The sequence below is a fragment of the Bos javanicus genome, chromosome 1 (assembly GCF_032452875.1).
Source record: "Bos javanicus breed banteng chromosome 1, ARS-OSU_banteng_1.0, whole genome shotgun sequence".
Classification (NCBI taxonomy): Eukaryota; Metazoa; Chordata; class Mammalia; order Artiodactyla; family Bovidae; genus Bos; species Bos javanicus.
In genome coordinates this window covers 127,461,291-127,484,949 of record NC_083868.1, presented here as the reverse complement: position 1 = coordinate 127,484,949, position 23,659 = coordinate 127,461,291, and the positions used below count along the sequence as shown (strand labels likewise).

Sequence of the window (23,659 nt, the reverse complement as noted above, 5' to 3'; positions counted from 1 at the left end):
TTGGCTTCAGAGTTCTCCAGAAAAATAGAACTAATAGGAGATATATTATCTCATATATATATATAGACACACACACACATATGGGTATATATATACATAGATACACACACGTATATGTACCCATATATAGACAGAGAGACAGAAAGACACAGAGAGAGACAGGATTTATTATAAGGAATTGGTCACACAATTATAGGGGCCTAGAAGTCCCCTACACCATCTGCAAGGTGTAGCCCCAGGAAAGCCAGTGGCATAGTCCTGAGAACCAGGACAGCCCCTGATGTACATCTCAGTCAAAGGGCAGGAGAACGTTGATGGCCCAACTCGAGCAAGAAGACAGAAAGAGGCCAGATTCTCCGTCTCCGCCTTTATGTAGTAGTCACGCCCTCAACTGATTGTCTGACACTCAATCACACCGCCCAGGAACCACACCAGGGAAGTCCATCTACTTTACTCAGTCTACCAACTGAAACGCTAATCTCGTCTAAAAACATACTCACAGACACACTCAGAAATATTGTTTAGCCAGGTATCTGGGCACCCTGTGATCCAGTCAAGTTGGCACATAAAATTGGCCAGTACATTTTGGAATTTGCTAGGAAATAAAGGTTTATAGCCCCACAATCAGTTGAAAACCAGTATTATCTGCTATACCTAGAAAGTATCTGTAATAATTAATACAATAGCAAAAGGACGTTATTTATTTCTAGTTAGATAGCATGTTACAGAAGATCCCAATCCTGAGCCAAACTCTCTACAAGAGTGAACTTGCTACCATCAGAGAGATATTAAAGCCCTACCATGTGAGGCAGTATCATCTTTTTTGTTGTTCAGTAGCCCAGTAGAATCCCCAGCTCTTTGTGACTCCATGGACTGCAGGATGCCAGGCCTCCCTGTCCCTTACCATCATCTCTTGGAGTTTGCCCAAGTTCATTTCCATTGCATCAGTGATGCCATCCAACCATCTCATCCTCTATTATAGGCCATCTAAATTTCTTGAATGGGATTTCTCTGATAGCCCCGTTGGTAAAGAATCAGCCTTCAGTGCAGGAGATCCTGGTTCAATTCCTGGGTCGGGAAGACCCAATGGAGAAGGAATAGGCTACCCACTTAGTATTCTTGGGCTTCTTTTGTGGCTCAGCCGGTAAAGAATCAGCTTGCAATGCAGGAGACCTGGGTTCGATCCCTGGGTTGGGAAGATCCCCTGGAGAAGGAAAAGGCTACCCACTCCAGTATTCTGGCCTGGAGAATTCCATGGACTGTATAGTCCATGGGGTTGCAAAAGTCAGACACGACTAAGCAACTTTCACTTCATTTCACTTCAAGTTTCTTGGAGTCTGTGGTACTCAGCATCCCCAACTTCTGGAAACAAACAGGAGATTATTATAATACATATAATATGACATATATAATAATATATTATAAACAGATTATTTCCATTTATTTATTTTTGTGGTGTGCCACGTGGCATACAGCATCTTAGTTCCCCAACCAGGGATTGAACCTGTGCCCCCTGCAGTGGAAAAGAGGAGTCTTAACGATTGGATAACCAGGGAAGTCTCCAGGAGATCCTTATTTTTGATCTGAAGAGAGATTCAGAATTTACTAAATTACAAAAGCAAGTTGTGAAGCAACCCAGCTTTTGTATACAACAAGCAAATTTAAAAGAATCCTCTATATGTGGATTGAGGCTTGTCTTGATGAGCACATGGAGAAGCAGATGAATATTAAGTATTACCATAGGACATTGCCATTTTAAGTCAGAAGTGATCTGAAGTTGGCATTTTAATATAGTCCCTCCTAATAAACCACCAAGGATGTTAACACTGATTATGTGAAAGTATTTTATTACTTTGCTTTTAATTATAAGTGTGTATGGAGAAGGCAATGGCACCCCACTCCAGTACTCTTGCCTGGAAAACCCTATGGACGGAGGAGCCTGGAAGGCTGCAGTCCGTGGGGTTGCTGAGGGTTGGACACGACTGAGCGACTTCACTTTCCCTTTTCACTTTCCTGCATTGAAGAAGGAAATGGCAACCCACTCCAGTGTTCTTGCCTGGAGAATCCCAGGGACAGGGAACCTGGTGGACTGCCGTCTATGGAGTCGCACAGAGTCGGACACGACTAAAGTGACTTAGCAGCATAAGCATGTATTGCTCTCGTATTTTTCTCTATTCTAATTTTAAAATACCTTAAAAGAAATGAAAGAGAGCCATTAGTCTGAGCTGCTGAAAACTGGGAATAAGCTGCAAGTCTTTGTTTATGTGTCAATTATATCTTAATAAAGCGATCGTGGGGGACCCTTCTCGGGAGGGTCACACCATATCTCTGATCCACCTCAGCACTACTGAGGGACTGGATAATTCTTTGTTGGATAATTCTTTGGGATAATTCTTTGTTGGGGAGCTGTCCTGTGTATTACAGGATTTTTAGCAACATCCCTGGCTTCTACATATCCATGACAGTAGCATCCCCCTAACCCCAAACAAAAAACAGCCAAAAATGTCTACAGACGCTGCCGAATGTTTCCTGGGGGCGGAATCGCCCCAGTTGAGAACCACTGCTCTAGTCCTCAATTTCTCATCACTGAAGAGAGACCTTGAAACAGGTGCTGTCCACGCTCCCACTAAGCCCCAGCCTTCTCTAATCACAACGAAGTGGAATCTATAAATATGCTTTCCAGAAGCTGTTTTCTCCAGCGCCACTAGAGGGAGCACTCTGCAATACAAAGGACAAAACAGAGCACACAGGAAAATTTGTTTTCCCCTCGGTGGACTTTGCTGTCTCCGTTCCCAACGCCCCAGTCTTTAATAAATAGCCTTTGATGTCGAGAGTGATAACCCTTAACCACGAGGCATGAAGAACTATTTGTCTTGTGCTTTGTGCCGTAAAAGTCGTGTTGTTAGATATGGTGGAAGAGTGCAAAATGTTCTTCGCTTTTTCCACGCTGTTTGTAAAGCAGTTAGATGAATCAACATCACTAAAAAGAAATTATGTGTCTCGGTGAGGAGAGTCTATGGGACAAGGAGACTAAGAGGTGAAAGATCTAGTTCTCTTCCTGGTCCTGCCACTTCCAGGCTGTGTGATGTTGGCCAAGTCTCTTAACCTTTCTGGTTATATGTAAGAAAGCTGAGGAGATAGACTGAGAAGTTACTTGCTTAGGGTTCCATACTAAGGTCAAGTATGGATTGGCTCCAACCTGCCAACTTCATGGGATAGTTGTGAGAATCAAATGAGATGGAGTAAGTGAAAGAGTTTTGAAAATAGAAACCCCCATGCAAGTTCAGGGTGTGGATTTGCCCATACTGCGGGAGTGAGAAGAGGTGATGGCTAAGAGGTAGCCTGCTGGGGAGGAGGTTGCAGGGAGGGAGCCAGGTGAGGGCAGATCAACACAGGTTACTGAAGATATTCCTCCACCAAAGTGTTATAAATTACAAATCCTTTACTGCTGATGAAACATAAGGTTTCAATCCCCATCAAAATGGACAGGCTACTTGGAAAGGTGTTACTTTATGCTCTTAGGAGATAATAAATACCTTCACGAAAGTGAAAGATCTTACTCCAATACTGTTTTAAACTTTTAAAAAACCCGAACCACAATAAGAAACACATTTCACAGAGTGACCGAATTCACACACATTATAAAACTGAAACAAAATTCTGATGTGTGATACACTTGGAAATTTTCTGTTTTCTTTCATTCTGTCACTTGAAACCGATGCTAGTTGTGACGCAGTAGATAATGAGTCCTGACTTTCAGTTTTAGACATATTGTACCAGAAGTTTTCATGGGAGGAGGGGAGGAAGCATAGGGCCCTGGTGCTAGGGGAGGGAGGAAACAGAGATATGACTCCCACACATGACTCAGGGAGCCTCAGACGTGAACTTTATACATTTTCCTAGGGGCTGATTCTTTGAGGAGGAAGAAAAAATGAGCAACAATTTCAAATTTACCTCCATGAGTGAGGATGGGCCGCTGGTCCATAGAGTCCAGGCTGGATTCTCAGAGGTCCTGATTGAAATCCTGCACCATCATCGTAAAGTATGGATGGGCATGATGTAACCTCCACCACAACAAAAAGTAAAAGCTCTACATGTATTGAGCCCTTCTTATACATTAGACATTGCACCAAGCACTTCATATGAATGATGGGACATAAATTAAGCTTAGTGCTCACTGATTTTCCTTTCTTCCCACTCACTAAAAAGAGTTCTGGCTTTGCCTGTCCAGTTTCTTTTCCAGCCCCATCAGAAGGAGAACTGGACAGAAGTAGACAGACTGGAAGAATGTTGGTTAGGGCTGGAGAAAAAGCTTTGTACGGAGCTTGGGAGAAAGAAGGGGACGCTGAAGCTGCGGGGTGTAAGGGGCTTGGATACAAGGAGAAAAAGGATATTAAGAAGAATTTCAGGGGGATCTGTTGCTGTTAGAGAAATGCAAGTATTGAATATAAATTAATCTGAATTTCTTTGTGGTGACTAGGCTGGATATCTCAGACTCTAACATCATCCTGAGACTGGCCCAGGTAGGTCATGGTTTCAGTGGGGTTGCATAAGCATTATCTCTTTTTATCTTCGTTACACACACGAGATTTTTTTTCTTTTTTTTTTTTTTTGGATTAGAAAAGGAGGCTGATATAGGCTAAGTAAACTTAAAGGCATGCAGCTAATAAATGTGGACAAATACTCCCAAAATTGATCTATAGGTGGAATATACAATCTCCATCAAAATCCCAGCTGGATATTTGGCAGAAATTGAGAAGATAATCCTGAAAATCATATGGACATGCCAAAGATTCAGAATAGCCAAAATCATCGTGAAAAAGAACAAAGTTGTAGACTCACACTTACTAATTTCCAAACTTTTTATGAAGCTACAGTAAATAAAACAGTGTGCTGCTCGTGTAAGAACTCACATCTCGATCCATGGACTAGAATGAAGGGTCCAGGAATAAACTAATACTTACGGTCAGTTGATTTTTGACAAAACAGTCAGGAAAATTCAATGGGGGAAAGAATAGACTATTTTTTAAAATAACTTTTTAGAATTTTAGATCAGTTTTAGATGTGCAGAATTCTGGTGAGAGTAGTCTTTTCAACAAACAGTTCTGGCACAAATAGACATCCATGTGAAAAGAATGAATTTGGATCTCTACCTTACATAAAAAATAAAGTGAATCATAGATCTAGAGGGCTTCACCGGTGGCTCAGCAGTGAAGAATCTGCCCTCCAATGCAGGAGACGCAGGAGATACGGGTTCCATCCCTAGGTCTGGAAGGTCCCCTGGAGGACAGCATGGCAACCCACTCCAATATTCTTGCCTGGAGAATCCCATGGACAGAGGACCCTATCGGGCTACGGTCCACAGGGTCGCAAAGAGCTGGACACGACTGAAGCGACCAATCACATACACGTGCATGTAGACCTGAGGTAAGAACTAAAACCCTAAAACTCTTAGAAAACTCAGGTGTACATCTGTATGACCTTAGGTTAGACAATAGTTTCTCAGGTATGACATCAGAATCACAAATGATAAAAGAGTACATAAGTTAGATTTCATCAAAGTTAAAATATTTTTCTCCTTCAAAGACCATAAAGAAAAAGAAATAACTACAGAAAGGATATGTATTTGTAGAATATATGTCTGATAAAAAATTTTGTATCCAAAATATATTAAGAATCCCTATACATAAAATATTAATAAAAAAGATGAACAATTTAATTTAAAAATGAATAAAATATTTGTATAGACAATTCTTCAAAGAAGTTATACAAATGGCCAATAAATTCACGAAAAGATTCTCAACAGTATTAGTTATTAGGATGAGTCAGTCAGTTCAGTCGCTCAGTCATGTCCGACTCTTTGTGACCTCATGGACTGCAGCACGCCAGGCCTCCCTGTCCATTACCAACTCCCGGAGCTTGCTCAAATTCATGTCCATCTAGTCAGTGATACCATCCAACCATCTCATCCTCTGTCATCTCCTTCTCCTCCTGCCTTTGATCTTTCCCAGCATCAGGGTCTTTTCCAGTGAGTCAGTTCTTCGAATCAAGTGGCCAAAGTACTGGAGCTTCAGCATTAGTCCTTGCAATGACTATTCAGGACTGATTTCCTTTAGGATGGACTGGTTGGATCTCCTTGCTGTGCAAGGGACTCTCAAAAGTCTTCTCCAACACCACATTTCTAAAGCATCAATTCTTTGGCACTCAGCTTTCTTTATAGTCCAACTCTCACATCCATACATGACTACTGGAAAAACCATAGCTTTGACGAGATGGACCTTTGTTGGCAAAGTAAGATCTCTGGTTTTCAGTATGCTGTCTAGGTTGGTCATAGCTTTTCTTCCAAGGAGCAAGCATCTATTAATTTCATGGCTGCAGTCACCATCTGCAATGATTTTGGGGACCCCCAAAATAAAGTCTGTCATTGTTTCCATTGTTTCCCCATCTATTAGCCATGAAGTGATGGGACTTGATGCCATAATCTTCATTTTCTAAATGTTGGGATTTAAGCCAGCTTTTTCACTCTCTTCTTTCACTTTCATGAAGAGGCTTTTAAGTTCTTCTTTGCTTTCTGCCGTAAGGGTGGTGTCATCTGCATATCTGAGGTTGTTGATGTTTCTCCCATCAATCTTAATTCCAGCTTGTGCTTCATCCAGCCCAGCATTTCGCATGATGTACTCTGCATATAAGTTAAATAAGCAGGGTGACAATATACAGCCTTGACGTACTCCTTTCCCAATTTGGAACCAGCCTGTTGTTCCATGTCCAGTTCTAACTGTTGCTTCTTGACCTGCATACAGATTTCTCAGGAGGCAGGTACGGTGGTCTGGTATCCCCATCTCTTGAAGAATTTTCCACAGTTTGTGGTGATCCACACAGTCAAAGGCTTTGGCTGCTGCTGCTTCTGCTGCTGCTAAGTTGCTTCAGTCGTGTCCAACTCTGTGCGACCCCATAGATGGCAGCCCACCAGGCTCCTCCATCCCTGGGATTCTCCAGGCAAGAACACTGGAGTGGGTTGCCATTTCCTTCTCCAATGAATGAAAGTGAAAAGTGAAAGTGAACTCACTCAGTCGTGTCCAACTCCTCGCGACCCCATGGACTGCAGCCTACCAGGCTCCTCGGTCCATAGGGTTTTCCAGGCAAGAGTACTGAAGTGGGGTGCCATAGCCTTCTCCGCAAAGGCTTTGGAGTAGTCAATAAAGCAGAAGTAGATGTTTTTCTGGAACTCTCTTGCTTTTTTGATGATCCAACGGATGTTGGCAATTTGATCTCTGGTTCCTCTGCCTTTTCTAAATCCAGCTTGAACATCTGGAAGTTCACGGTTCATGTACTGTTGAAGACTGGCTTTGGGGAATTTTGAGCATTACTTTGCTATCATGTGAAATGAGTGCAATTGTGCAGTAGTTTGAACATACTTTGACCGTGCCTTTCTTTGGGATTGGAACGAAAACTGACCTTTTGCAGTCCTGTGGCCACTGCTGTGTTCCAAATTTGCTGGCATATTGAGTGCAACACTTTCACAGCATCATCTTTTAGGATTTGAAATAGCTCAACTAGAATTACACCACCTCCACTAGCTTTGTTTGTAGTGATGTTTCCTAAGGCTCACTTGACCTCACATTCCAGGATATCTGGCTCTAGGTGAGTGATCATACCATCATGGTTATCTGGGTCATGAAAATCTTTTTTGTGTGTAATTCTTCTGTGTATTCTTGCCACCTCTTCTTAATATCTTCTGCTTCTGTTAGGTCCATACCATTTCTGTCCTTTATTGTGTCCATCTTTGTATGAAATGTTCCCTTGGTATCTCTAATTTTCTTGAAGAGATCTCTAGTCTTTCCCATTCTATTGTTTTCCTCTATTTCTTTGCATTGATCACTGAGGAAGGCTTTCTTATCTCTCCTTGCTATTCTTTGGAACTCTGCATTCAAATGGGTATATCTTTCCTCTTCTCCTTTGCCTTTAGCTTCTCTTCTTTTCTCAGCTATTTGTAAGGCCTCCTCAGACAACCATTTTGCCTTTTTGCATTTCTTTTTCTTGGGCGTAGTCTTGATCACTGCCTCCTGTACAATGTCACAAACCTCCATCCATAGTTCTTCAGGCACTCTATCAGATCTAGTCCCTTGAATCTATTTGTCACTTCCACTGTATAATCGTAAGGGATTTGATTTAGGTCATACCTGAATGGTCTAGTGGTTTTCCCTACTTTCTTCAATTTAAGTCAGAATTTGGCAATAAGGAGTTCATAATCTGAGCTCCCAGTCTTGTTTTTGCTGACTAGATAGAGCTTCTCCATCTTTGGCTGCAAAGAATATAATCATTCTGATTTCAGTATTGACCATCTGGTCATGTCCATGTGTAGAATCTTCTCTTGTGTTGTTGGAAGAGAGTGCTTGCTATGATGAGTGCATTCTCTTGGCAAAACTCTGTTATTAGGGTAATACAAATCAAAACTGAAATATGATACTACATCATACCTAGTAGGATGGCTAAAATCCAAAAAGACAGACGATAAGATTGTTGGTGCAGGTGTGGAGAAGCAGAGTTCTCACACATCACTGATGGGAATGTGAAATGGTACAGCTCTTTGGAAAACAGTTTAATAGTTTCTCAAAATGTTAAACATAGAGTTATCTTATGACCCAGGAATTCTACTCTTTGGTATGCATGTGAGAGACATGAAAACATATATCCACATGAAAACTTGTACTCAGATGTTCATGGCAACATTATTCGTAACAGCTCAAAATGTGTTCGTAAGCTGATGTATGAATAAACAAAACATAGTATAATCACAAAACGGAATATTGTTTGGGCACAAAAAGGAATGAAGTACTGATATATTCTACAATATGGGCGAACCTGAGGACCACTATGCTGTATGAAAGAAGCCAAACACAAAAGGCCATATATTGCATGATTCCATTTGTACGAAGTGTCCAGAAGAGGCAAATCTATAGAGACAGAAGGTTAGTGTTTGTCCAGTTCTGGGACTGGGGGCAGATGAGGAATGACTGCTACTGGGCACAAGTGTTCTTTGGGGGATGACAAAATGTTCTCCAATGAGGTTATGGGGACTTCCCTGGTGATCCAGTGGCTAAGACTCCATGCTCCCATTGCAGGGGGCCCAGGTTTGATCCCTGGTAAGGAAACTAGATCCCACATGCTGCAACTAAGAGTTTTGGATGCTGCAACTAAGACCCAGCCCAGCCAAGTAAATTAAATAGGTAAATAAATACTTCTTAAAAAATGAGGTTATGGATCACACACTTCTGTGAATAGACTAAAATCCATTGATGTGTACACTGTAAGTGGGTTAACTTTTTGACATAAAAATTATACCATAATAATTAAAAAATTGTTTTTAAAAAGGTGTTGAAATGAGAGAAATTGGAGGCAGTAAGGATAGGTAAGTCTTCTAAGCCTTTGCTTTTGTTTTTGAATTTCCAGTATATAACCACATTTATTGCACTGAAGAGGAGGGCTCTCCAGATGGGATAGAGGTTGGGGTGTCACTGTACTTACACCTCTGTGTCCCCAAATAGATGTTTGGCCCAATTCTCTGATTTAATCCTCACTGTTAGAATCAACCCCCAGAGCAAACAATGCCAGGAGCGGCATTTCTCTTGGTGCCTACTCATTGTTTCTCTGTCTTCGCTTTATCTTTCTCTTCACATTTTCTTGGTCCCACAAGGTAGACTGAAAAAATAATCAGCCTCTGTTCGTCTAATTAGAGACATAAACACCCATGTGTGTGAATCAAGCATGGCCACGGAGTCTTTGGGGAAGCAACAGGGAGGTGCCCAGAGACATTTTCTGTAGATAAGAAAAGAATCAGCAAGCCTGTGCCAAAACACGCCTGGAGCTTGCAGCGCTTTCCTCGGCCCAAGGTCAGGCTCTGTGCGGACGCTGACAGTGACTCCGGTCAGTTGTTGCTACTCCCTCCGTCCAAAGCATGTGGCTTTCTCCCTTATGAAACTCACTTCTGCTATTTCCACCTGCCTGGGGAGTCAGACCCCACAGCACAGGTGTAATTCCTCAGAGTGGCAACTGGCAGTGGTTCCAGGAACAAGGTAATGACACAACGTCCCCAACGAACAGAGGCATCGATTTCCTGAGCCCAGTAGAGGGATCCCGTGACTGAACGCCCTGTCCCACGGTGGAAAGAAGAGCCATGGAGTGGCTTTACTGAGGCCACCAGCATCTCCCTGCCCACTGCCCACTGGGCTGAAAAGTCCTGGCTTTTGTCTTCCTCTTGGAATAACGGAAAAGTACAAACCACAGAATTATGAACCATAGCGGGAGAAGGGATCTCCAAGGTCATTCTTATCCAGGCCCGGATAGCCCCATCATCAGATGTCCTCCTCTTGCCAGCCCTCCTCACCCTGGCCCAGCACAACCCCCAGCGGGATTCTCTCTCCATCTTAGAAGGGCAGCTGATTCCTGGCAGGGCAGTGCTCAGGGCTGTGACTGCCACTGTCAGATCCAGTTCTGGCTCCTGTCACTCCCATTTCCTCCTGGTGCTTTGAAACGATATGGTAGTTCCAACACATTCTCCAAGTCTTGGGGTCTTTGAGAATGCTCTCATGTCTTCCCTTTTCTTTTTTTTTTTTTTTATTTGGCTGCACTGGGTGTTAGCTGTGGCACGCAGGATCTTTAGTTGCCACATGCAAAAGTTGCGACATGTAGGATCTAGTTCCCTGACCAGGGATCGAACCTGGGCCCCCTGCATTGGGAGCACAGGGTCATAGTCCCTGGACCATAGGGGAAGGCCCTTCCCTGTCCTGTCTTCCCCAGGCTCGTGCCTTAAGCTGCACTCAGCCTCCCTCCTACACCCATGAGGCCACAGGGCTATTAAGACAAGTCTAGGACGCGGCTCCTGTTCTGTCCACTGTGATCTCAGATCCTGCAGTCACCATGTGCCACCAAACCTCCTGGCTCCTCACTGCCACTTGGACCTGACTGGACTTACCCCCTTGGCCACTCTGGGTATCCCAGCAACCCTCAGACATGGTGTTGACCCATCAGAAGAGCCTGAGGCCTACTACTGTAGACAGATCGTACCTAATTGCTCCACTATTTCCTTGTAGGATTTGGTTTCAAGCCCCATAATTACTCCCATTTCCCCTCACCTGGACAGGCTGCTCTTGGTCTATATTCCTTCATTCGCTCAGTCACTCAGTGTCATGCTTGAGAACACAGGGTTTGAGATCAGACGATCTAGATTCTGCCATTAACTAGCTGTGAGACTTCAGAGAAGTGTCTTAATCTCTCTGAGCACCTTATCTGAGGAGCTGGGGATAATAACAGTACCTGCCTCATAGTTTCGTCATGAAAACCATAAATGAAATAATCTTTGTAAAGCACTTAGCCCAGAAGTGCCAACATTCACTACAAGTACACAATATATGTTCTCTACTATTTTATTTTAAAACTATCATTCATGTATTCACCGTGCGTTTACTGCACCCTGTGGCAGGCACTGGGATATAAATCCCCCTCTTAAAGAGAGAAGACCCCTTGAATCCAGGCAGCACAAACTCACACTGGTACCCAGAGGTCAGGGTGCAGAGGTGCAGAGTCAGGGCACAAGGGCAGAGAATAGACCCTGAGCACTGTGCGCTGTCCAGGGAGGGTGACAAGAACACCTTCCACCTTTCCCGCACTCTTTTCGAACCTCTGCGATTCCCTGGGTAAGGTGGCACCACAGGGAAGTGGGAGGTGGGGGATGCCAGAGGGTGAAGTGAGAAATCCCCAGAGACACCCCTTCCGCTGCTGCTTCTTTGCCAGAGAGTGGCCTTGCCTCTGCCATGCAGGAGGGCGATGTCCCCTGAGGAGGCCTTGCTGAATCTGCCAGGGACGGTTCCGGAAGTAGGAAGGGCGGCCGGGGGTGGGGAGGCGGCAGGAATGTTCTGGCCTGCTGCTCGTACAGGCGAGTGTCCCGAGAGGAGGGCCTCTGGACATCAAAGGTTCCTTTTGTCCCCCTCCGAGTGGCAGGGCAGACGGGCCGCTGGCGATGACTCAGGCCTGGCCCTGACGTCACCCACGCCCGGCCACTGGCCTCCCTCTGCAGCCAGGAAACTGGCTGGGGAGTGGCACTCGCAGGCTGCAGCAAATCTCAAAATAAGGAGGCAACTGCCTCTCTCCTCCTCCTCTCCATCGCCCCACAGCACACCTTGGTTTTCTTTTATGCTGCTGCTTTTTTTTGGGTTTTTTTTTTCTGAAGCCTCACGGAAGGTTTTACTTATATATCAACTTTCAAAATGTAGGAAGTCAGAATGGGTGACATCATCAGAAAAATATGTGGAGCTGATCTCGACCAGAAGTGAAGAACCCAGAGCAAGAAGGCGGTTAGAACTCCTGAGCCCAGGGAATTGGCAGCGTCTGGGTTTCAGAGGAGCCAGCGCCTCGGAGTAAGTGCAGGCCTCCCCCAGACCCCCTCACACCGCGCCCTTCACTGTGGGGCGCCATCTTGTTCCCTGACACCTGCACCTGGCAGGCCCCAGCCCAGGGGGAGGGTGTGGGGGCTGCATCTGGGAGACCCTCCAAACATGGCACCGAGGGGATCTCTCTGATCTTTCTCTTCTCCACAGGCCCAGACCAGGATGCATTTCCTCTTAAAAAAAAAAAAAAATACACACACACAGAGTGAGGCCAAATTCTGGTGAAAAGGGCCCACATCGTGCCTTTCCCCGTCACCCCTCTTGTTCTGTTTCCTCTTCGTCCTTCCCCGCTAGTGCTCTGTTTTGGACGGCCAGCATGTTTGTTCAGAGTTCTGAAATGTTTGTTTCCTGGATCTTATACCAAATCATCAGAAACAAAAATAAACCCCATTCTAGGCAAATATGTGCCCTGTGCTGTCAAGTGGTATTTTCACACCTAACCTGCTAAAAGTTGGCAGCTCTGGTAAGAAAATGACCACAACCTGCCACCCATACGCAGCGTGTTTCTGGTTCTCTGTGGTTGTTCCAGTTCGTGCGCCTCCGCTGTCTCATCTCCCTGTTTTCAGAGAGCTTATTTTCATTCCTGCTTGTGCCATTGCATCTGGGATGATATGAAACGCAGAGACTGATGATAATGTATCTTTGATGTCTGTTTTAATTTCACTGAATCAAGTTTAAGTCTTGGTGTAGCCTATAATTTTACAAGCTCTGGAAGTTTCTACCCCAGAAAGTTAAGTTCCCACGAGAAAAGTTTTAACCTGTTCATAAGAATTGCAGAGCACACAGACATAGAAATCATACCCAGTTCTCCTGGCATCCAAAGTCATCTCCTGAGTCATTATCTAGTCTTTGTATAGTGTACTTAGCCGAGTAGAATTGTTCTTCATAAATTCTGTTCTATAATGATGGGGTAAGGGTATTTTTAAATGTATCTTATGTTATAAATGCAATTGAGAAGCTTGTTGCTTACTGGAAAAGAGCGGCAGATTCCTTTGTAAACTGACAACACCCTTTGAAGATTAACCATTGCTTGCTAATACATCTGTTTAGTAGATCTTACATTTTACTTTTTGTTTTATCTTAATATATCAGGTTGTCTAGAAGTGAGGCTCTGCTAAACCGCTCCTCATCTGGCTATAAGATCTGAACGCTGCGACCATTGATTTGGTGAGTGTCATTTGTCCCTAATGGCTGCTTGAATTTAGTTGACTAAATCTGTTCTTTTATTTTGTTGTCTTGCCTGGAAAATCCCATGGATGGAGGAGCCTGGTGGGCTACAGTCCGTGGGGTCCCTACGAGTCGGACACGACTGAGCGACTTCACTTTCACTTTTCACTTTCATGCATTGGAGAAGGAAATGGCAACCCACTCCAGTGTTCTTGCCTGGAGAATCCCAGGGACAGGGGAGCCTCGTGGACTGCCGTCTGTGGGGTCAAACAGAGTCGGACACGACTGAAGCAACTTAGCAGCAGCAGCAAGGTACAGGGAAAGGGAAGAAGGCATGGGGACTTCTGCACACAACAATAACAGCTGTATCAAAGAGGATAATAGTAATAGTTAAGATAGGCTAATTGCTGTAATAGACTGAAAAAGGTATAATGACTCAAACACAATAGAAGTTTATTTCTTGGTCACGTAACAATAGAGGTCACACATTCATTCAGAGACGTAGGTTGAGAGAGGCTCCACCTTCTGCAGTATGTTGTTTTAAAGATCACCTGGGATTGTTTCCACTTCCCAGTGGAGGAGGAAAAAAGAGTGTGAAAAAGTGCACATGGAGATTTTTATGGCCCCTGCCTAGAAGTGGCCAGGACACATCTACTCACATTCTATTGGCTAAAATTCTAGTCACATGACAGCTTCTAACTGCAAAGGCATCTGGGAAATGTAGTCCCTGGATGGGGGGCAGCCACTTTCCATTAACAGCTCTGGAGTGTTTCTGACGAAGAGGTCGTCTGCTCTGCAAGGCATAATGAGGAACTTAGGGATGCTCAAAAATAAGATAGCAGAATGAAGTAGTGGGGGAAGTAAAAAGAGATCAGATATTTAGAATTATATTAATATAACTAACACTTTTTGGTAAGGAGTGGGCAAGGAGCCAGAGAAGGCAATGGCACCCCACTCCAGTACTTTTGCCTAGAAAATCCCATGGACGGAGGAGCCTGGTGGGCTGCAGTCCATGGGGTCGCTAGAGTCAGACACGACTGAGTGACTTCACTTTCACTTTTCACTTTCATGCATTGGAGAAGGAAATGGCAACCCACTCCAGTGTTCTTGCCTGGAGAATCCCAGGGATGGGAAGCCTGGTGGGCTGCCGTCTATGGGGTCGCACAGAGTCGGACATGACTAAAGTGACATAGCAGCAGCAGCAGGGCAAGGAGCAGATTTTTCAAGAAGCCTCTGTCTGTCCTAATGCTGAGCCTTTACATAAACACCACTAGGCCACCAGTGGCCAGTGAACCACGAAAGGCATTCTTCCCTCCACTTTTTCCCCCTCCAGGGTCCTTTTGGTTTAAGACCATTCTGGCTCTGTCGTGCTTGTAGGAATTGTCCAATAGAATCTGTTCTCCTAGTGGTCACTAGGAAAGCTCTTGGTGGGTTGTTTTCTTTTTTTTTCTTTTCTTTTTTTTAGACCATAGTTCAGTTTGCTCCTGGGGGCTTTGGGAAGCTACCCTGCTCTAGATCTTGGCATAATTTTTAATATTGGGGGTAGAGGGGGAAATTCCTGACAAGATGGGATCCTGAAACCAAGTTATAAGAGAAACATGTGAAAGTAAACTAAAAAAGGCTCCAGCTGAGGGTATTAATTCTACCCAAAGGATTTGATGTATAGTTCTAGCGTTTTCTTTTCAGGAAAAGTTGCAAAACATTTACTGCAATCATGAGTGGTAAGGTTATAAGCCCTGTTTGAAGAACCCTGAACTGATTTTGTATGTTATGCAGTCTTTTCATCATTGCTGGTCTCGGTGCAGTAACCCCCTTGCTGGAAAATATCGGAAACCATATGGTGGTGCCTCTATGATGGCCGCAAGGCATCGTAAAGATCTCCAGTACAAATGGGCTGCACGTGCTCACTGTAGCAGCACACAGACGATAAAAATGGTTTCCAGTCCTTGCCTGAGCTGCCTGGTACCTACTTCTCTAGTTTCATTGTCAATATCTGGCTAGACACTCTGGTTTTGGATTATATCTTACTCCTGGACTTGACATTTCTGGCACTCACACCCACACCCTGAAGAATACACATTGTCCATTGTGTGGGAAGGCCAGCTACTGACTGACTTAACACAGCTCTCAGAGCCTGGCCTCATCTCCTATTACTGCTGCCTCGCCCCCGCCCAGTCCCTCACATCAGGAGGAGTGGGATAGAAGAATGAGTGGATTTGTTGCAAAAATGCTTCAACCTTTGAAAGTCCATTTTTTTGGTTTGCTGCTGCTGCTGCTAAGTTGCTTCAGTTGTGTCCAGTTCTGTGTGACGCCATAGACAGCAGCCCACCAGGCTCCCCCGTCCCTGGGATTCTCCAGCCAAGAACACTGAAGTGGGTTGCCATTTCCTTCTCCAGTGCATGAAAGTGAAGTCGCTCAGTTGTGTCTGACTCTTAGCGACCCCCTGCCACTGCAGCCTACCAGGCTCCTCCATCCATGGGATTTGCCAGGCAAGAGTACTGGAGTGGGTTGCCATTGCCTTTCTTGGTTTGGTGGGTCCCAAAAGAACCTACTGAGTGGAGAGCTGGCTGGGTTAGCAGAGAAAACTAAAGATAAAACCAAGTTAACTGGGAGAGCCCAGGACCTGCAACTAGGGAGCAGCCACAAGGAGTAAGCTGAGAACAAGTACCAGGTTTCAAAAGCTGGCGTCGAGTGGGAATGATCTATTGCTACATGTCCAAGCCTAAAGGAGTCTGCCAGGAAGGGCGGGGTCAAGACCATGGTTAAGAAGGAAAAGGAGTCAGGGTCTATTCACTGGGGAGACTGTTAGTCACAGATTGTTAACTTCAACTGCAATGTAAGAATGACTCCTCAAAGTACTAAGGATGCAGGAATTGACAAAGGAGTGAGGGAGTGAGCTGGGATCAACTTGATTTTTAATGTCTAGCTGCCTAGTGTGGCAGAGAGAGATGTGCTACCACCAAATCAAAATTTCACTGCCATCAACACAACCCCTTCATCGGGCTGGTACAGCATGCTAGGTTAACACTACAGACCCACCAGTGAGGCAAGGGTAACAAGCACACTTTGTAAATACTTTGACCTTCAACGTTTTCAAAAATGCATCAACGTAGATATTATGGGGAAAGTTAGACTTTCTCAAGCTTCCTTAACTTATAATTTTATATTTTATTTTAGTTAAAAATTTTTGTTGAAGTGAGTGAAGTCACTCAGTCATGTTCGACTCTTTGTGTCCCCATAGGCTGTAGCCCACCAGGTTCCTCCATCCATGGAATTTTCTAGGCAAGAGTACTGGAGTGGGTTGCCATGAAGTATAGTTGATTTATACAATGTTGTGTTAGTTTCTGGTGTATAGCAAGGTGATTCAGTTTAATATATATATAATATGTTTGGGTTTTTTCCCATTCTCCAATTCATATGAGGAGTACGATTCAATGTGAGGCTACATAGTCTTTTCAGAACTTAGAATCATGTCTATTGATTCAGATGTGGTCTGGGCACAGTTTGCTGATGCAGGCAGTGCTTGGACCAGTTGATTATTTTTAACCCCAGGTTAAAAGTTTTATACTTTTCAGGGCACAGAAGTACATGCCCCCCTCTTGCCCTGGGTCAGCATTATGAATGTTCTGTTTGGAAGATTTTGCAATCAGGCCACATCACAGTCACCAAAGCTGAGAATTCATGGTAATGGGGCTTCGTGATTTCTCATGCTGAAATCCCCTGACTTCTTGTCAAGAACACAGTTGGAAAACACCACACTGAAGACTTCAGGGTTTTGTTTTTAACTCAAGCCTCTGGTTTTCATCAGAACTTTATAGCTTCCTCCCACCTCCAAAATGGTATTTTTAAAAGTGTAAAGCTGAGATTCTGTCAGAATAAGTAAGGTAATATATGTGAAATGGTTTGGACAACTTAGGAAAATATGTGGCAAGTTAGGGTGTTGATGAAAACAATTACCGTCTTTGTGATCAGTATTGGTGTTAGGATTTTGATATTGCTAATAATACTGCAAGCATATTTATTTATTGATCTTTCTAAATTGACTTGAACCTGAAATCCTTAGCACCATTTCCTAACTAGCCAAAGCACGTGGTGTAAAAATTTCAAGGACATTTGGAAAGGTTAGGCCCCCTAGGCCAGGGGCCTAACCAAGAATCTTCTACTCTTACTCAGGTTTGACTCATGGATCACTGAGATCCATGAGAGAAACTAAAGTTGAGCCATCTCTCTGCCAAAAAAGGATGCTTCCTGGCATTCAATGGGGCTCCCAGTGCATTGGCCAGAAGAGGCTTTGAAAGCCTCCATGGAAGAAGGCTGGAAGCTCCATGGAAGCTCTGGCCCTGGGTGGAGTCTCCCAAGCTGGAATGAAGCCTATCATCTGTCCAGGAGCCCCTAAGCAGAGTGTAGTCAGTCTGCATGGTGCTCTAGGGTGAGGCCACGGGGATTATACACAGAGGCAACAAGCATGAGATCAACTCAAGAGCAGTAAAGATGTTGTTCAAACTGAATTCCCTCCCATGTCCCTGTTCCTATAGTCTGTTATCTTCGAGTGTAGCAAGAAATTAGTATCTAGTGAAAAGGATTTTCTCGTTGACCCAAATTCCTGGGCATTGACTATACCAAGGTACTTTGCAAAAGAGAATGTAGCTTAAAATTCACCCCAGCACCAGACTCAGTCTGTCTTCCAAGTCCTCTTACAGCAGCAAGGCCATGGCTGGACCAGGCTCCTAAGAGGTCTCTCTTCCCTCTCTTTTCATTCCTCATGAGTCAAATTCTTTTTCTTTACTTAAAAAAAAAAATTTAGCATTGTTTTTCAAATAAAAAGAGCCATAACTAGTCACTATACAAAATCTGGAAAATAAAGAAAAGTATCAAGAAGAAACCAACAATCTGCAGTAATCTAACAGCCAACCAACAATTCAATATTAACATGTTGATGTATTTCTTGTCAGTTTTTTCATATATATTCTTTTCTTCTTTTGAACATTATTGAAATGCTATTTTATATGCCTCTTTTTAAATTTTATATATGTTATAACTATTTTTCCAAGTCACTAAATGATTTCACCCCACTTAACATTATGTTGTAAACATTTTTCCAAGTCACTAGATGATCTTTTGAAATTTTTATTTTTAATGGCTGTGTTTCCATTGCATGGATATGTCTTAATTTATCCATTCTTTTTTATGTACATTTTTATTGCCTCTAGTGTTCTGCTATTATAAACGTAAAAACATTCTTATAAATAAATCTTGGTGGACATCTAAGGGAAAATTCCTAGAATTGAATCAGTAGGTCAAATGGCCTATTTTTAAAGTTCCTAATGCGTAAGTCAGCCCCTGAAAAGTCACCAATGTCTATTTCAAAATCTAAGTCCCCTTCAGTTTCTCATGTTAAAAATGCATGTTCCTAGGCCCCAGTGGCATGGAAAGCTCTGAGGACAGGGTCTAGGAATATGTATTTTAATATACCCTCTCAGTCCCTATGCACATTAAGGCCTGAGGATTATTGATAATATTGTGTTCAATTTAATAAACACTCATTTTTCAGCAATACTTACTAGACAGAAAAAAGTCAAGGAACTGTAAGCTAGTACATCCAAACTAGAATTTAACTTAAAGGTGTTTTTTGGCTTCTGAATTTTAGATTTCTCCTTAATCGTGATATGATACAGTTGAAAGTTTATCAGCTAGGGAGTTTGGAAACTTTACTGTAAGTATAAGATAACTGAGCCACAGAATAGTTGATTCACTCACTTGTGGTTGTTACGCAGAGATCTAGTGGCAGAGGAAGAACTAGAACTTGAGTGACAAAGGGCCTGGATCCACCCAACCTCTGAGTAGCATCACTAAGTCCTAACTTGTACTGCTTACTGCGCAACAGGACAATAAATTGAGAGACAAGTTGTTGGGTCAAAAAATACCAACTTTATGCAGAAAGCCAGCAACCATCTTACCCAAGTTAGAGTTCAGGCTTCTTTTATACTAAAACAGGAACAGATTTGACTGGTTGTTGCAAACATCTAGATGTTGGAATCCTTTGTTCTTACAGCCTTCTACATAGATCTGGTCACAATGTTCCTATAAACCTCCAGCAAGACAAATGTTATGCTCTGTTATGCAACTTTTTATCTCTATATGAATGGAGAAGTGTTATACTTTTAAAGGTCACAGTCTTGAGAATGGGATATCATGTACATTTTGGACTACTGGCAGCATTCTTTTTCACAAAGTGTTGAGCCAGCATGCCTAAGCACAGGCAACAGAGTGCAAGGGTTAGAGCTGGAGGAATAGCTCCAATATGGAGTCAGATTTGTTCTTCTCTGGTACATTAGTAGAGACAAGGCACTGTGAGAAGACTGACTCCTAAAGTGAGCCCCTGGTTCTACCAGAGAATGTGTATCTGCCTTCTGATAGGCAGGGCATATCTCAGGATACGTGTGGGCAGCCCAGACCCTGTGAGGGACACCGTAAGAGACTACCCTGTGCTCTGAGCACCGAGATAATAACACTTAGTCCGAGGAAGACATAGGGCAGCCATGTGGATCCAGGCCGTAAGAGCCAAGTAGGAGGTGGGGTCCAGAGTCAGAAGCCAAGAGAACAGAGCAGGGACAGAGCAAGATTTACACTGTGGCAAATGTTAGGTCACGGGAGTCATGAGTGGAAAAGCCAAAGCCAGAGCTGAGGGGCGCTGCCGTGGTTCAGCCTTAAGGATGGAGTCTCATTACCCAAATTCATGGTCAGGCGAGGTACTGCCCCCGTCTCCACCTACCTCATTGTATCTGAAAGGTGCTATGTGCTTGGCTGCCTTCTGATGGGAGGTAAGTAAGAGCACATGGCCAAATGGAGCAGTGAGTTAGAGAAAAGGTCCCCAAGAATGGAAACCTGGAAAATAAGAGAACATAGTGAATAAACAACAACCAAATTCTAAAATTCTCACCACCTTCTAAGAGGAAGTGTGACTATCCATCCCATCTGCATAACTCTTCTCAGTCATCAGACCTCCATCTCATCATTTGGCTTTCAGGTTCAGCCTCAAGTTCAGCTTCCAGAGACTGTTCAGCCCCCAACAGTCCCCAGTTCATGATCAGGTTCTGTAAGACACCATCTAGATTCCTCCATGCCCAAGTTCACATGCAGCTCCTGTGAATGCATCAGGTGAAGCACAAGAGCCAGAACCAAGAGGAACCCAGAGGAGAACCTTCACAGCATCCGTCTTCCATACAGAAGCATGAGGGAATCTACCTAAGATCACCGAGCTTCCCTGCTTCTGTGCAGGGTCTCCATTATCTCTTGGCTGTCCTGATGCAGGATCACTACCCTCCTGATTCTTGACCTCCTGGCCAAACCTGTGGAAGCAGGGTCTTGATGGGTATGGGTTCTGGGAAGGTTCACAGCCTCCCTTCAATCAGGGGTACAACAGATGGAGGATGACTTTCCAGACATGGCTGGGGCTGTTTGAGTCATCCCCATGGGGTTGGCCCTTTTCAAAGCCCGATTCCCTGGTCATCTGAACACCTTCCTTGGCTGAGGCACCTTCTGCTACTCAGATGGAATTCTACTTGCTGGCAGGACCTGGATCCCTAGGTTGCGAAGCTCCCTGTGGTGGTGACACATTGCCTCAAATCTAACTCCCAGGAGGTAGAAATCAGAGGTCCATGCCATCCAGACAAGGTGTCCACATGCTGCAGGAGAGTCTTGAGCAGTCAACAGAGTAGAGGGGCCAAGGGCAAGAAGTGTTCAGTGGGGCCTCTGACATCTGACAGGTGCCACTGGTGATCCCGTCCTTACCTGTCTGTGCTGACTTCATGTCCCCCCACCATCCCACCACCCCGTGCTAATAAGGTACTAACTTTAGGAATAAAAAGCACTTACACAGTCTCTGGCTAAAGCTTCAGGAAGACCCCAGTCCAGGCAAAGTCTGTCCCCACCTCATGGCTGTTATATCATGGCCTTCATATTACTCCACGGGAGTGAATGTCACCGGTATCAAGTCTGCCTGCTGGGCCAAGAAATACTGCCTTAAAGAAACCCAACATTCCCAGATGGTGAAGTCCTACTACTGATGTCAGGAGCAACTGGACAAACCTGAGGCCTCACCCTATATCAAGAGCCTCATTTTCCATCATCAAAATGCCAAACAGCACATTGCTATGTAGACAGTATTTGGAAAGCTGGGACAGTGAGAGAAACCTGAAGCCACACCAGTCAAGCTTTGGAGGCCCCACAAGTGACTGCCATCTTGACTGGGGACCATCAAAATGAGCCCCGATGAGTCTATCAGGATGGCTAAAATTAAAAAAAAAAAAAAAAACTGATGTTACCAAATGCTGGTGAGGATATAGAGAAAATGGATCACTCATACATTGCTGGTGGGAGTATAAATGGTACAACACTCTGAAAGAGTTTGATAGTTTTTAATAAAGGTTAGCATATATATACCATATATTCCCACTCTTGGATATTTACAGAAGAGAAATGATAACTTAGGTTTACACAAATGAACCTAAGTACCTTCACAAATGGGGCTTCCAGGTGGCAATAATGGTCAAGAACCTGCCTGCCAATTCAGGAGACATGAGACTCGGGTTTGATCCCTGAGTCAGGAAGGTCCCCTGGAGGAGGAGGCATGGCAACCCACTCTAGTATTTTTGTCTGGAGAATTCCATTGACAGAGGAGCCATGGGGTCACAAAGAACTGGACTTCACTGAAGCGACTTAGCAGTCACATGAATATTCATAGCCTTTTTATTTGTTCTAGCTTAAAACTGGATACCCGCCAAATGCCCTTCAGTGGGTGAATGGATAACAAACTGATACATTCATATCATGGAATACTATTCAGCAATAAAAAGTCACATCTACCCATCCAACTTGAATGGCTCATAAGGGCATTCTGCTGGGTGAGAGAAAGTCAGTCCTAAAGGGTTACAGACTGCAAGATTCCATTTATATCACATTATCAAAGGGGCAAAATTACAGTGCTGAGAACAGATCAGTGCCAGGGGCTAGGCTTGGGGGAAGGTGTGACTACGGTGGGATCGCACAGGGGGTTTCTTTGTGGTGATGGTGTAGTCTTGTATCAGGATTGTGTTGACAGCTACTCCAGTCTTCACATGTGATAACATTTCATGGAACTCTTGACACGCACACACACACACAAGTGCATGTAAAAACTGCTAAAATCTGAAGTAGTAGTCTGTACCTAAGTTAACAGTGTTGTACCGGTATTAGTATTACCTTCTTGGTTTAGAGACTGTATTACAGTAGTATTGATACAAGATAGTGTCATTCTGAGAAGACAGGTGACATCATACAGCTACTGTACTGTTTTTGCAACTTCTTGTGAATCGTAAACTAGTTCCCCCCAAACTATTAAAAACAACTTTTTAAAAGTTTAAGTTTAATTAAAGAGAGAGGTTGCTCCTCACCCCTAAGAAAGGGGGATGCAGCCACTGGCTTCTCTGTTGTGAGCAACTCCCATTGTTTATTGCTAATTTATGGTTCGGCTTCTAAGGCGGCCTCACCCTCTGCATCTCGGAATCAGTCAGAGTTGGCCCATCTCAGATGCAATCGAAGCTCAATTCTTGCAGGGCTACGTGTGACGATCCCCCCTTCCCCCACCCCGAGGCTGTAACTTCAAAGCGAGGTGAAGACTCAGATCTAAGAAACGGTCTCACGGTGAAACTCTAGGACGAATCATCCTTCCAGCCCCAGCACAGTAATTTCTTCTCTGGAATGGCTCTTTATCTTCCCTGCTCTTCATACAGATTATTCTCTTCACCTCCACCAAAGGGCCCCTCCTCTAATGGAAGGAGATTAACCCTTCTCTGCGCGTCCCCCGCCCCCCACCACTCTCATTCAGTAGAGGGCTTTCTCTCACCAGCTCTGCTCTCTCCGGGCCCCGTGCCACAGCTGAACGCCCCAGCCTGCGATGGCTGCCTTCCCTCTGAAGCATTTGCGCCTCTGTCAAACACCTTTTTGCCAGACTTGGCCCTGGGAAGACAGTTTTGAAATTAAACTTATCGTGAGCTGCCGGGGTTCGCAGT

The 23,659-nt window shown here is 44.1% G+C and overlaps 1 protein-coding gene and 1 long non-coding RNA gene across 14 annotated transcripts in view; one reads left to right on the top strand and one right to left on the bottom strand.

Moving 5' to 3' along the window:
* Nucleotides 1–678: 678 nt before the first annotated feature.
* Nucleotides 679–23,659, bottom strand: part of LOC133249558 (uncharacterized) — a 31,322-nt gene continuing 8,341 nt past the window's right edge. Inside the window, exons 2-4 of one of the 5 annotated variants that reach the window (XR_009737022.1) lie at nt 21,486–23,606; nt 20,383–20,495; nt 679–1,362 (exon numbers count right to left, since the gene is read on the bottom strand). This is a non-coding gene — a long non-coding RNA (uncharacterized LOC133249558). Of the gene's footprint in view, nt 1,363–13,935; nt 20,496–21,485; nt 23,607–23,659 lie in introns of those variants that run through there. The other 4 variants (XR_009737018.1, XR_009737017.1, XR_009737016.1 and 1 more) reach the window with 4 other exon arrangements.
* Nucleotides 7,086–23,659, top strand: part of ZBTB38 (zinc finger and BTB domain containing 38) — an 83,960-nt gene continuing 67,386 nt past the window's right edge. For 5 of the 9 annotated variants that reach the window (XM_061420041.1, XM_061420025.1, XM_061420031.1 and 2 more), the window contains exons 1-2: nt 11,914–12,413; nt 13,536–13,610. The gene's annotated coding sequence lies outside the window, so the exon portion shown is untranslated. Of the gene's footprint in view, nt 12,414–13,535; nt 13,611–23,659 lie in introns of all 9 variants that reach the window. The other 4 variants (XR_009736993.1, XR_009736994.1, XM_061420089.1 and 1 more) reach the window with 2 other exon arrangements.